Below are 15,463 nucleotides of genomic sequence, written 5' to 3'. Positions count from 1 at the left end.
TTGTTGTGTACACTATATTCACCACATCATGATATGCCAGTGTATGCGTTTTTTTTGTTGTTGTTTTTTTTTTTTTAAATTTTCCTAATGTGCTCCATGATTGTTGTTTTTGTTGACAAGGCGGTTCAAGGTAACGTGGAGCGGTAAAAATTGGGACTGCTATCATTATCTGACTCTGTCAGTGCTGCTTGTGATCGATTATCAATCGGAGAATGCAACTGTGGTCAGCCTGACATGTCCTCCTGTTTACATACTTACTCGCTTACTCGTGTGACCCTGACGCTGTGGCACGCGACTACAGACAGACTAGCGCAGTGTTATCACTGGGGTTGGACTCATGGCTTTGGAAGAGAAGCTGCCGGTTTCGCTCACTGATATGAACACCATGGCCTCTTAGGAACAGCTCTGCCTTAAAAGTTCCATTCTGGGTTTTAGTTGTATATTGTTGGATGGATTTATTTACAGTCTGGTTATCCGACTGCTTATATTACTTGTCTTAAAGCTTAAACTAATTTTCTAAAGGTGTCACCACTTTGGCTACCATCCATCTACTAATTCCAATATAACGAGCCATTAAACCAAACATATGTGTCCAACCCTGGTGCTGTAACACTGTTAGAGCCCTGCTGTACAGGAGCACAAGATGAGAGGAGTTTGGGAGAAGTAAAAGAGTGGAAAAATCTCGACATATCTCAGGGAAGAAATAGATTTACACACTGTTATCATCTGTGATCAGACAACTGAAACGCTTTTATTTTTCTCTTCAGAAATCTCTTGTCTGCTCTTGTTACTTTAACTACCTGTGAAGAATGTGATCCATTATGTGTTAAAAGCATGTTTAGAATGTGTTAGGACTTGAAACCAAATAAATGTGAACGTTATGCAAGTGTACACAGACTGCCCTACATTTTCCTCTCCGTCTTTTGACTTTTACACGCGGCGGTACGGTGACCATAGAAACTGATGTAATGATGGTGTGTTCAGTCATTGATACTGAGCTTATGGAGGGATAACAAGGGAGAAGGTATAGAGCTGAAAGCCGTGTGAAATGGAGTTTGGATGTACTTGTCCCTGACCTGCTGCTCAGCGCACACCAGTGTGTTCTTCAGAGTGAGATACTATCATTAAAATAAACACAAAAAGTGTTTCCATCTGTTTTAAACATGACAAATCCATTCATTCACCGCAAGTCAGGGCGACGGGGGTGAAATGATGTTTTTATCTCGACTGGTCAATGCTCGGGAGCTTAGTGGAAATGCTAATGTCATGAAGGAATTCAATAATAAAGACAGTTATCAAGCAAAATTATTCATAAGAAGCGGAGAAAGATTGTGAAGCTACATAGCAGGTACAGATGTCTCCTGAAGAGGCTGTGTGCCAATCTTAAACCCAAACCTTAACCTAAGACCGGACTCTGGATCGGGGGAGTGGGTGGGTGGGTGGTTGTGGGGGCTGCTGCACTGGATGGACTCTCTATACGTCCGCCACTGCACAGAGAGGAAAATTGCGTCACTCCTCTCATCTGCGTTTGACATCAAAGAAGCATATTTCCCAAAGGTATGACATAGTATCAAAGTAATATCAGCCAAAAATTATACCCAGGTCTTAGCCTAAACACCCAGTCAGCCCCACACACACACACACACACTACTCACACCATGACCAAACACACACGGATTATCTTGTCAGTGAATGATGGTTGTCAGCGGGGCTGCTGATTGCATCATGAGTACGGAGCAGGCCGGAGGTCCAGGAGGCATCACTTTATCTCTTCAAGGTTGACTGAGTGGCTTTTGACAGGCTGTCCTAACACTGCCCCCTCCCCCCCCGCCGAAAAAAAAAAAAAAAGGCTCTAATCAGATCAGAACCAGTCAAGGCTGCAGATCCCCCTGAGCACAACAACACCGCTGAAGGGCTGGGGGCGGGGGTTGTCGGGGCTGTGGGACGGGGCTCAGGGGATGGATTTTGTACATGATTATATAAGAGTGCAGGACCTGAGGCTCACTATCTGCTGAGAGATGGCCATCTCACCGGAGAACAGATACGTTATTATCAGTCTGAGGGGTGTTTATTTGCCTGATGTGTTGGTGCTTCTGGACTCACCTTGGCATCATCAGCAGCATCAGACGCTGCCCTTCACTAATGCTAACAACCACCACCACCACCGCTGTGTTATCTGTACCAAGGGTCCAACATCCTCTTTCTCTGTAAGAGAACATGTAGAAGTTTCATACACAGTGATGATGCTCCTGGCCTGGACCACTGCTTTGATCACAGTCATGGATGTAACGTCAGTGTAAATGTGGGTAATCAATGCAGTGATCAGCCAGTCACACAGCCTGCAGCTCTGAACACAACCAGAGGGTTACTGAACATAGGCTTACCTGTGGTTAACAGTCACAAGCCAAGTTAACTACATAGGTTTTACCAAAAGCATTGGTTCAACACTGATCATCAGGTCTTCATTAATAATAATAATAATAATAATAATAATAATAATAAGAAGAAGAAGAAGAAGAAGAAGAAGAAGAAGAAGAAGAATACTCTTCCTAAATTTAAAGGATCATACTGGTGTTTATCAAGCATTATTAAGTGAACTATTGATTGTCTATGTTTCATATTTATTTATATTATGTGTTTTCGGTCCACGGTGAAAATCAATTTGCAGACGTGGGGTGATAGTGGAGGCTGAAGCCTGAACATGAAGTCATTAAATTCGTGGTTCCCCATGAGTGGCACCTACACACCTACACTTCTTTCAAGAAACACACTAATCTGATCTATACACCTAATACTCCCTATGCTAACTGCTACAAGGAGCCTACAAGACTGTTAAGGTCATTTGTCCCTATGCTCTGATTTTCCTTTTCCCCTATGGGGGGGGATCAGTGAAGGTCCATCTTATCTTATGATATGACCCATAGTGCAGGTGACCATGGTTACCATGGCTACAATAATAAAGATGCAGGTTAAAGTTATGGAACGGTCACTGCTTGGTTTAGTTTAGGCGTTCAGGCACAAAAAAAAACAAAAACTAAACTTTTGAGGGAAAGATCATGGTTTGAGTAAGAATAAGTCATTTGTTAAGGTTACACGACCTTCGTCGTCATGGTAACAGTAATAAACATGCAGTTAAACCTGAAGAAATGGAAAAAGGAACAACAGCGAGTGTCACTGCGATGAAATGGGAAACAAACAGTATAGTATTTAGCTGATTCATATCACTGTTTCTGACTCATATTTAACACACATTGAAAAATGAGGGCTGTACACCACTTTCTTTAAATATGAGTTGGAAAGAAGAAAGCTATTTTGAATAGAGATTTTTTTTTAACTTAATTAACTGTATTTGCTAAAACACTAAGCTTTAATATGAATGTGTGACCAGAGCCACGTAGACACCACGGAGGACACGTGTCCTGTACTCTGGGTTTGTAGCTGTTCAGGAGGAGTTGATATTCCACGTTTAAAAACACGTTGTTGATATGAAATAGTCTGATTTGTCTTCTGGGTTTTGATATCTTAACAGCACAGCTTGTGAAGGCAGACGATTACCAGTTCTTGGAACATCTCTGAATGCTTCCACCAAAGAAGGCTTTCAACACTGGACTCTAACTTCCATTTACCAGATAATGAAGAAAAAAAAATAATTTGAATAAATTCATAATGAAAACATGGCAAATTGTTCATGCATGACTGTGATACAGGACGGTCATTCGAATAACCGCTGAGCTGAAACTGAATACTTGTGATGTTTCTACTACAGAGTTTTTCCACTCCTTTTCTCCGAGAACCGCAGTGTCAATACTGCTGCTTGTTATTTCAACAAATGACCTTGTTTCAGTTCAGGAAATGTACTGCGTCACTTGTGTGTCAGTAATGGAAAAGTTCTGACATCAAACCTGTGAATTGTCCAAACACACAAAGAGTCGATTCAGGCAGTGGAGTTGTTGAGGAATATTTCATGCTGCGTGATGAAAAGACGCCTCAGTGTGCACTGCCTGAGCTTTAAGAGAGGCGCTGCCTTTGCTTTTACTCTGGTGAAGCTGATGCTGTGATCATCAGCTGTTTGGTTCATGCAAATGTTTCTGAAGACACAGTTTGAGGTGAAGGGCCTCCCATACACCACCTGTGGCAATATTCATGCAATCAAGTTCTTTCATTTCAAAGTAAAGCGACCACTCTGCTAATTCAGCCTGACTTAAAGTTTCACATCGACACTCGTGTGCATTGAATCCAGTATTAAAGCGTGTCTGCAGATGAAACTCTGAGTGTGGTGTGTACTGAGAGGACCCCCCCCTCCCTGCCGTACACACACGCACACACACACACACACACATCGGTGTGGTTTTGGCCTACAGTAGTTACGTCAGTCAGGACACATGTCAAGGCTGGAACTGGTTGTGCGGCTCTGCCTAAACTCATCCACTTTGGCTTCTCCTGGCTCGTGATAGCAGAGCGTGCGCTCCACCACGTTCCCGAAGCGTGGCTTCACCAGGTGTGGTCCTCCTCCCTTTGCGCACCCCCCCACCTCCTCTGCGCCTTCCTCCTCCCCCTCTCCCTCTCATCTCGTTCCCCTTGACCCTGACACACTGCGACTTAGACGCTGATAATGGAACGACAGCCCCTCCATTCCTCACCCCTTGCCAACTGACACACTTCCAGAGGGGGATAACCTTGTTCCCTCACATTTCTCTGATGCCTCTGCTGCCATTTCCTCTGTGCTCCTGAGCATGCTCTGTCCTTCTCTCTCTTCACGTCTCCTTCCGCACCATTTTAATGACCAATTCACGACATTGCCGCAGTTAACTGTAATAAATAACACAGCAGCGACCCAGCCCGTCCAGCTTTCCATCTGCTTTTTTAAATCAATGATCTGGTTGTGTTCAAATACACAGAGCAACTACATCAAAAAAAAAAATGTGGTGGACCCTGCTGGACTTTAAATTCTGGTGAAAAACAGCGCAGCAGTAGAGAAAATGTGAAATTTACTGCACCAATCCAAAACTCTGTGGAGCACTGATAAATTGGAATTGGAACAAAGGTTTGGCCATGGGGCTTTGTCGGTGGCAAATTTGGCTGCAGTTTCAAGTCGTTGTTGCCAGACGTAGATCCTTGTCACAAAGTGGCATCGTGCAGCCAGAGATGTTAAGCTGAATTTTGGAGGTATCTAAATATCAATTTATGAGCTTAAACTACATTATAACACGCACTTAGAAAGAACCTGTAACACACCCCTGATTAAAACTCATTATCCACACCATGAATCAGATTAAGGCTCGTAGGGTAAGGGTCGTCTGCCTTGAAGAGAACTGCTTCTAACTGTGTTATTAATGTGTCAGAGGTATCCAGAGGAATCAGGCCTGTGTTGACCTCTGATCGTGTTCAATAACTCACAATAACTGGAGGCCGCTGGACCAATACACACCCCCTGACTGCACTGATTTTTTTTTTTTTTTTTTTTCATAGACTGATAACTAAATATGCATCCGAAAAGACAGGAAAAGAGGCTCAACTGATTTTAATTGAGTTCACACTGTTGTCACTGTGTTTTGTAAGTAAATGCATTCAGAATTGCCTTTGTCTCTTCAGAGTTTTCCCGGTTCTTCAGTGTAATGTCCGTGGTTTTCTAAAGGCCTCTCTTTTGACATCTAATTACCAACCAGCCTGCTGTGGCCTTGGAAATGAATGTGATTCTGGCATAAATCTACACTTGAACATCTGGTGTCCAGATAATAAAATCTCTCAGCACCATGCTCATAATGCAATAAATTCATGTTCAGCATAAATGGCGATAAGCCTGGTAATTATCTGGTGAGGAAAAGAGATTTAAGGAATCAAAAGGAGTCAGTTTTATTTCCCATTTTCCGCTGTTATCAAATGTATGCAAAAACCTTTAAGATCTCTCTCCAAATTCTCAGAGGGGAGCGTGGGTCAAGGATTACTTAAACGGGGTTTGGAGAGAGTGTTTGGCTTGGTTTGTGGCAATATTTGCACTTCAGTGTCAGCAAGCCAGCCTTTTTTTTTTTTTTTCTGGCAGTAAACAGTCATATAGACAGGTGCTGAATGAAGAGTCTGGTCCACAGCACAACTTTCTCCATGAATCCCTGTCGATTTAATCGTCTTAAGACTAGGATAGATACAAGAGATACTGAGGCACCAACCATTAAATAACGTGGTAAAAAAATAAATAAATAAATATACAACTATTAGTGTGGACTAGGATTTGACTAGATGATACAGCAGAATATAAAGCAATAACAAAATGTAATTCATTTAAATTAAAAGCTGTTCGTCCTTGCATAAAATAAGAAGCTCTCCAGAAGTCTGTCACTCAGACAAAATGCTGGGAGTTTGCCACTGAAACCAGTTCTGAGTTAGACTAAGAAACTGACAGAATCAGACACCACCACACAGCCCTCTGTGTATTTTGTTTTCTTTTTATATCAACCCAAATTATAAACTGGCCCATTAGGAAAAAAAACTCTCACTGCTGCAGATGGCTAGTTCGTCCTTATCAGTACAAATAGACTTGAGGCTGAGAGCTGTGAGGTGGGTAAGGAATGTCCGAATGTGCTGGGCGACGGACTAACACTTTCAGATCTGTTCTGTCTGAACTGGCAGCAGGCTGCTCTGTCTATAAACAGCATATTTATTGGAATTACTTCAGATTTAGGATTTGTGTAATTCCCTCGCTCATTTCTTCATGAGCAGAGTGTTTATAGGCACCGAGCGCAGACTGACTGTTTCACATGTGAACTCATGCAAACCGTGTGGCTCATTCAAGAGCGGCTGTCCACTGTGATGGATTACTACGGGAGATATATATAAGAACGAGCAAGGTTGCAATTGAGTTTGGCCTTAACTAACAGTGTTTTCCTATTGTTAACTCTACACAAAAGCCAAGATCTGAAAGGACTACTGTCAAGAATAGGAGCTGTTCAAAATCAGGAACCTTGTCAAGGGCAAGAAGTGGTGGTGATTTAGTATGTACACACACACACAAAACCCCACAGCCCAACCTCTACATTAGTGCTGTACAGCTCATACAAGTGCCCTGCTTTACACCGTGTATGCTGCTGAGATGATGTTTTTGTGCTGTTATTCATTTGTCATTCACTGTCCTGATAATGACTTTCTCACAGAAAACTAAAAATAATGTACATTTCAAATTCTGTTTGCCACCAAAATGTCTATTATTGGGTTGTAAATGCTTCTCAGCTAAATACATCAAATTCGAATTACGTAAACTGTTACTGTGTAGATAGATTCTTACATCATTCCATATGATTAGCCTCTTGTTACCCACAAGCACAGCTACCTCACTAGCAGTTTTACAGTGGTTAGCTGTTCTGCTTTGGCAGACAGGGTGTCTCTGCCAGAGAGACATGTCCGTCAGAACAGCGCATCTCACCAAACGTTACCTTAGACAGCTTCAGCATTTGGTGCAGAGTTTGTCCCTGTTTGCTGGCATGGAAAGGAACCACTTGTGTGGCCTGGTCTGCGGTCACCCCTCCCAACAGCATCCGGTTTTTGTCCAGGACAACATTTCTAAATGTTCTACAAGGGCAGCTGGACTTGCCCGAGGTTCTTGAAAACATTTCACTTCTCACCTGAAAGGCTTCATCAGTTCAAACTGAGTGGTGGGGGATGCAGGTATTTACCTTCTTGTGGGGTCATCAATCGTCTAGGTCACATGTGAGTCTGTGAATGCCTCCACTTCCTGTGTGTTGATTTTGACCCAAGTATTTTCCACGCATTTAAACCAGTGGCAGGGAGCAGTTTCTGTAAAGGAGATCAGGGCTCTGCCGTCTAATCCTCACACATCGAGATCGGCCACTGTTGGAGACAAAGGAACTGTTACAGAGTCCAGGCAAGCAGGAAACAAAAATCCAAAATTCATGTAACAAAACCACAGCGAAAAACATAGGAACATGAACAGAAGCACATGGAAAAAATAGATAATCCAAACACAGGAAGGGAAACTTACTGACATGAGGGAACAGACAAGGAGTGAAGGAACCACCAAGACCGAAACATACTTTAGAGGCATACATTTCAGCTTGAAACAGGAAAAGAAATCGCAGAGATTCCAGGCATTAAGTCAGTCAGAGGGTAGATCATGACAGGAACAGCAGTGCATGTGATAACAGATCACTGTGAATGATGTGAGCGAGTTTGTCTCCTGTGTTGTGTAGTCTTGTCTCTTGGAGAGGGTGAGGCTGTGATTGTCCAAAGTATAAATCTACTTTGTCTGTTCTGTATACACAACACATATCCTCGTATGTTATGCTTCCTGAGGATTCCTCCATTTCCTTTTTTCTGTGAAAAGGTTTTTTGGGTCAGTGTTTCCTCATCTAATTCGAAGATCTAAGGACAGAGGCTGTTGTAAGCTGTACAGACTGTAAAGTCCTTTGAGGCAAATTGCAATATTGGCCTATATAAGTAAAACCAACTGTGGGACGTCAATGCTGGTTTCAGTCTAGGGGGTAAATACCCCTGTACTGTTGGGGCTGATGTCCCTGTGCATACTACTACATTCTCAGTGTATATGGGTTTTAGTGTGTTCTGTTTTCACACTGGAAATGTGATGAGGTATAATCAAACCAGACAGTATGCAGACTTAAAAAAACCTTGATTTTTCAGAGTGCCCTTGATGTACATTATTCTCCCACAACACAGTGCACAAAGGAAATGGAGAAGCAGTCCACAACTTAAAAAAAAAAAAAAAATACATTGTAGATGGTGTTACTGTAAAACAACTTTATGAACAAAGCAGTGAGCTAACAATAAGTATGTTTGTTTATTTGACAATGACAATCCAAAGTTGCAGTTTGACTGACATACGGGTACTGAACCATTTCCTGTCGGCTTAAAACACTTAGTTTTTTTTTTTTTTTCTTGTATACTAACTGTATAACTGTATACTGACACATATGTAACACACGTGCGTCTCCAGCTATATACAGATCCAAAAAGGCATGCTGCATTTAAGTGCTAGTCCAAAACTGGGCTTTTGGTGCATTCATGTGAGACAGAACAGCTTCATCCCTTGATCAGAGCACATACATTTACCAACTAAAGACTTTGTACAGCAGCCTATCAATGCAAATATATGGTTTAAATACGCTACTGCTAGGTGTGTCTACAGCCATTAGAAAGTACAACTAGAAAGCTAAAAAAAACAATATTAGAAAAGAGCACTGGTGAGTTTTATGGATATGGATCAAACCAATTTACAGTGATGTTAGTATCAGTGTTGCCGTAGTTGTGGTTTCTTTATTCAAGCTATAGTTTTTTCTCTGCCCGCAAAGTAATCACAAAGGTTGTGGCAGTTTGTCATAGAGCATAGAAAGCAGCTCCAGAAAGGCTGATGAAAGAAATGCTAAATGAGAGATTGCATTGAGTTACTGAAGCTAGTGGAACAGAGGCTAGCCTTGATGTGATGTGCTCTCTTTGGCCCTGTTCAGACCTGGTTTTAACATGTGCCTCAGGTGATCTGCTCATAAGTGGACAGGTGTGAGTGCACCCAAGACGCATTGAAATCCGATCACCGATCACTGAGGTGGTCTTGTAGCTGAAAGTGGAGAAAACCTTAGCAGCAGATTGATGGCTATGGTTTTAAATGAGATTTTCAGGTATTACATGTGGGTGTGATGATCTGGTAGACACAGAGTTTGGTGTATGTCACTTTAGATTGTGTCAGCTGTATGAGTTCCGGTTCTCTTTAGAGGAAACAGCATTAGATTAATGATTTTCTGTGAAACAGTTACTTGCTTCCTGACTCCTGAATCTTCTGTTTCTACGATGAATGAGAACTACTACAAATTATAAAAATGTTTTTATTGTGTCTTTACATGGGGTGCAGATGTTTGAACTTATACACATGATAAAGCGCCTAGATTGGTAATACCTTTAGGTTCAATGATGAAAAAAGAGAACAACAAAATAGACACCATGGTGTCAGTCAGTCAGTGGTTACTGCTTGCCAGCAGGGGGCATGAGTCAATCAGACAAATTAATGGCAATGATTTATCATCCTCTTCAATCAAGCCACCTTTTATTGCAGTGCTAATGCAGGTTAGTTGTTTAACTAAATTCACTTTCTTGAGATTTTTTTAAGAAGCTGTGTTTTACAGGGATCAGATAGATAAGGTTTTTTTTCCCTGACCTTGTAGGATGACACTAAGGAAAACCCCTGCCGTGTCTGCTTTTTTTTCTCCATGCTATTGTAGTCATTCTATTTAATTTCCCTTTTCTAAGTGGTTTGTTGTGGTTGTGCCCCGCTTTGGTCAAGGACAGACATGAGGACACTGAATGCAGGCTGTTTAGCAAAAAAATCTCACTGTTCTTCTTCTTTTTTTTTTTTTATTGTGAAACACAAAGCCCTGATGCTCTCACCTGTTCACACAGCTCTCGTCTGTGGTATAGATTAACCAATTAGTTAAATATAAATGTGGTGACTGTGTATCACAGGTGGAAGACAGGCCATTGTTGAGATTTGAAAATCTTTTCATTGGTAAAGCCAGTAATGGGATTACTGGTATTAGTGGTATAATGTTCTCAGTGATATGAGGTGATTTATATGGAAGATTGTTGGTGTCAAAATTATTAAGTAAAAACCTGTCATTGACACAACGCATTCCTTACCCTAACCCTACCCTAAATCCTAAAACTAAGTCTTAACCCTCAAGCAAGTATTTTTGTCCCCACAAAGCTACATGACCCCACAAGTATGCTAGGCCTGTTTCTCTTGATTTGAGGGGTCCAAATTTAATCAGTATTTAAGTCAATATTTGAGAGCGAATAGAAGCAAATTAATATCACACTCCAGGTTTTCAAGGCAAAATCTTGATTTCATCTAAGCACCTCTCATAACTGTTCATAACTTATTATTCATACATGTGAGAAAAATGTCTGTCAGCTTAACCTGGAATGTTTCTACTGTATTATCTAACACATGTATCCTAATTCTAACTGTACTGTAACTTCAGTTACTGTACTGTTGTTTTACTGTGAGACTTGGCCATCTTTGTGACAGCTACTTGGATGTTATTGTGACCTTTGTCCTCTTTGGAGATCATGTCACCTGAGCTGGCTTTCTCTTCCCCATGCTCCAATTCTGTTTTTAAATGATCTTATTCATAAAACAAATTCCTAGTCATCCTCAGCAGCCTCTGGTACATTTTTATTTGCAGAACTACCATCTTCAAAACCCTCCAGGAACACGCTGGAAAGTGAAGCAATTCTGGTGTAGTGGTCAAACTCGGTTACTGCAGCTTCTGTGCTCATCAAATGATGCACACTGGCACAAAAAGTATTTTTCCTCTACACAATTGTTGGAAAAGTGGTGAATACATTTTTCTGAGTGTCACAAACCCATTCAATTCAATTCGATTAAATTAAATTCAATTCAATTCAACTTTATTTATATAGTGCCTTCCACGATCAAAATTGTTGTTAAAGTGCTTTACAGAGACCCAGAGCCTGACCCCAGAGCAAGAACTTAAGGCGACAGTGACAAGAAAAAACTCCCTTTTAACAGGAAGAAACCTTGAGCACTAACCTGGCTCAGATGGGGGACCCTCCTGCTGATGGCCGGGCTGGGTGAAAGGAGGAAAAGGAGGAAGATAGGACAGCTGGGAATGGAGGAGAGGAGGAGAAGGACATGCAGCATATAGAACATGATACAAACAGGGTTGGCAGTGAACAATGTTAGAGGACCAGCATTCAGATTACAGGACAGTTAGTGGATACTGTGTGCTCAGCAGATTACAGTTATGATAGGAAACAGAGCACAGAAGCAAAAAGCTGTCATGATTGGTAATTATTTACATTACAGTCTGCATAGAATATTAATCCAAAATTTATCTGAAGCAGAGTGGAACATTAAGCACATAATGTGTTACAAATGGATAATTGTAGACAATAAACAGCAGCAGGTGGGTGGAGCCAGGACCACAGACAGAGAACATGCAGCTCTGGAGCCAGAGACACCTGCAGAAAGGTACAGAGAAAGAGAGACCAGAGAGAGACAAGCACAGGACTACGGGACAGAGAGGACACAGAGTTAATGACATGTAATAAAGGTTACATGGGTCTGAGGAGAGAAAGAGAGAGAAGAGGAGAGGTGTGCAGAGGATCATGGGAAGTCCCCCAGCAGCCTAGGTCTATAGCAGCATAACTAAGGGAGGGTTCAGTTGAGGGTGTTATGTTTCTTGTAACCTGACGAAGGTTAAGTCCAATATCCACTTTTAACACTGGCTTGTCAGTTCCTGGGAAAATAATGTGTCCATATACTGCTAAATGTTCGACTTTCTTCAATAGCCAGTTGCTAACTTTGGTAAATGGTAAATGTAGTGCATTTATAGAGTGTGTTTATTTAAAAAAAAAAAAAAAAAAAAGAGCTTTACAATTCGTGTTCCTGCCATTCACCTGTTCACTCACACATGGATGGTGGCAAGCTACCATCCGTGCAAACCACTCACCTGACAGTCAGGAGCAAATAGTCTTACAACCTTGGACTGTCTGTTACATGGTGCTGGGAAGGTCGAAAACAATAATTTCACAGAAAGTTTGAAACTTCCGTAGAGCTAATCATAAAACAGGCTAAAAAGCTTCTTAGTTTGAGTTAAATCTAATTTTCACTTATTTAACATTGTTGAAATGTAGATGTGTTGCACGTCCGAGTAAGTGGGATTTTCAGTAGGCTGCGTTTCTTCAACTAATTATTTTGATTTTGATTCAACTGATAATTTTTTTTTTTTACCAGCAAACCAACCCATGTACTACTGCAGTACTCTTCACAAGAGAAGAGTTCAGCTGATAAGAGAAGAGAAGAATTCAGCTGATCAACAAGGAATCAACAAGCTCAGAATCTGAAATGTTACAAGTTCTCGTCACATTGTGCACAATAGAAACTCATCCTGCTGTAGCTTTCACCTAGAGTGATTGCAGCGCTATCTTCTTTTATCAATAAAGATCCTGCCTCTCCAGCAGAAAATGGTTGTGGGTGGGAGGGCACAAAATGAACAAAATATAAATGATGAAGTCAAAACACGAGCCGGGCCTCGGTCCTTCCCCTTTATTTATTGTACAAATATATCTGGGAGACAGAGACAGAGCTTGTCTGATGCTGGGGCTCCGCTGACCTGTAGCCATATCACACTTGCAAAACAAAATCGCGCCAGAGAAAAAACAGCAGATAGGCCATATTTCTTGGCCCCAGTGACAGAGGGCCTGACTCCGTAGGGGGCCTCCCTCCTCCAGTCAGGCTGGCTTGTTTTCTGGTCTGTGCTCCCTAATAGTTGGACGAGCAGATATAGGCTAATTGAGGACCTTGCAGTGACTCTGGGAGGTCAGGGGTGAAACAGATTGATAGATAGAACGTATCTCCCCGTGTGCACCTTCTGCTGAGCAAACAGTCTAATGACTCGGATGTGCTGTGCAAGTTTTTTCCACGTTGACAGGGACAGGGCATCAGTTCATTTAGCTTACTAATCTCAGCACTAAGCTGGTAGAAAGTCTCTGCATCTACTGTCCTTTACTACCAAAACATATCATAAAAAATTATGAAAGGAGAAAAGTGGAACCTTTAATGACTGCTGACTAACAGGACATTATTTTAATTTAAATTTATATCAGCATTTTAAATAGATTTTTACTGACTACATCAATAAAATTTACAAGATCAGATATAGACTTTGTCAGGGTAAGTATAATCTTTCTGTACCCAAGTCATACCTATTGTTGGTAATAGTACCATATGCCACTTGTTGTACATATGTGGCCAAAGACATGAGCAAACTCTGACGCTGCAGAGGGGCCTCGTGGCCCCCAGTCGTTCTGGACTCATGCTTTCTACTATATATATATATATGAAAATTGTACATTTGAACATGTTTCAAAAAATAGATATACACCCAGGTGTTTCTATTATTCTGTCCACCTCATTTATATCAACACTTCTCTATATAATCCAACACATTTCAGCAGCACCACAAACCATGGAGCCTCCACAATCATCATACAGTTCAATCAGCACCTCTAAAACATTTATAAACTTTTATATAATAAACACTGAGCATCATAACCTTCATGAAGGAGGATTTACTGTGTCAGTACATTAGACTGTAGTAGGTTTGGTTTAGTTCTAACTAATAAACTGACACATGAGTGTATATACTGTTTAAAATCATGTCAAATCTCTATGTGATTATAGCATCTATTTCAAATCTTTCTGATATCATGTCTTCTTCTTTGTAGAAAAACGATGAGGCCCATTCATCTTAGTGTCCCCCCAGGTCACCAACAGGGGGAGCCAAATTCAGATATCTTGCAATTCAACACACTGTGGCTTGAATATATCATTGGGCTTTGTATTTTATTGATTTTTTTTTTCAGCTTTCAGTGTCAACATGAAGGCATGTGTCACATGACTAACGCCTCCTGTCCAGGGCCACAACCATGTACAGTTTTCTCCCCCCTGACAGCTTTAGAGATCCACAGCTTGACCATCAGGTCAATGTGAGAATGTATAATTCAAAAATATATTTTACTGAAATATCTCATGGGGAACTAGTTTCCTAGTTGATCTATTTACTACTGATCATACTATGGAGAGATTTGAGTAGTTTAGTTGATTTATTTTTATTTCGATTTGTTTTAATAATTTATTTTGGGCACTTCATGCCTTTTATAGGATAACAAACAGAGAACCCTCTTAAAATTTTAGTGACATTATAGTGAAGCGGAATGAATTTGATCCTGCTGGAGTTAATGTGAGTCTGTACCTCAGTTCCAGGGTAGCAACAAAACAACCTACATCAAATTTCAGCAACACGTTTTCACTCCTCCATTAAAGCTTTTCTAGTGGAGGTCAGAGAGGATGGACGAGTGCACAGAGCAATTGACTTCAACTCTAAAGAGCAGGTCAGTGTCCCATCTCCTACCAACAGTCAGCCGTGGTATCTTTAATCCATGATGAGTCCATCCCTAACATTAACCAAGTAGTTTAAGTTACCTAAACCTGAATAAAAAATACTGCAGATGTGTCAGCATCCTACCGCTGCTATATCCAGAACATCAAAACCCTTTTGTGCACTATGTTGGTATGAGGACCTGTTGAGTAAATTCTCACTGTAAATTTTCCACAGTCTGCTCTTACAATTAGAATTACAGCCTTAACCCCCGAGTGAACTGAAGACAGTTAAAAAACGGATCTAATTTACAGCAGTTTAAGGTCTGTTGGTATCAAGGTTTGCACAGGTAAGATGTGATTAAGGCACTTTGAGACTGAAGCACATACTTATCCAACAAGGTTCTGTGTTTTTACTTATAGAACTGTGATGAATGATGAAGTTAAAAAAAAAACTAAGAATAACTGTTTATCAATAACATTATCCCTTTAGAACAAATCTGGTTAAGTGAATTACAGGAAAGGTAAAAGAAATTTTATAGGACC

Source organism: Toxotes jaculatrix, chromosome 7 (genome assembly GCF_017976425.1).
Source record: "Toxotes jaculatrix isolate fToxJac2 chromosome 7, fToxJac2.pri, whole genome shotgun sequence".
NCBI lineage: Eukaryota > Metazoa > Chordata > Actinopteri > Toxotidae > Toxotes > Toxotes jaculatrix.
Note: the sequence above shows the minus strand (reverse complement) of the source record.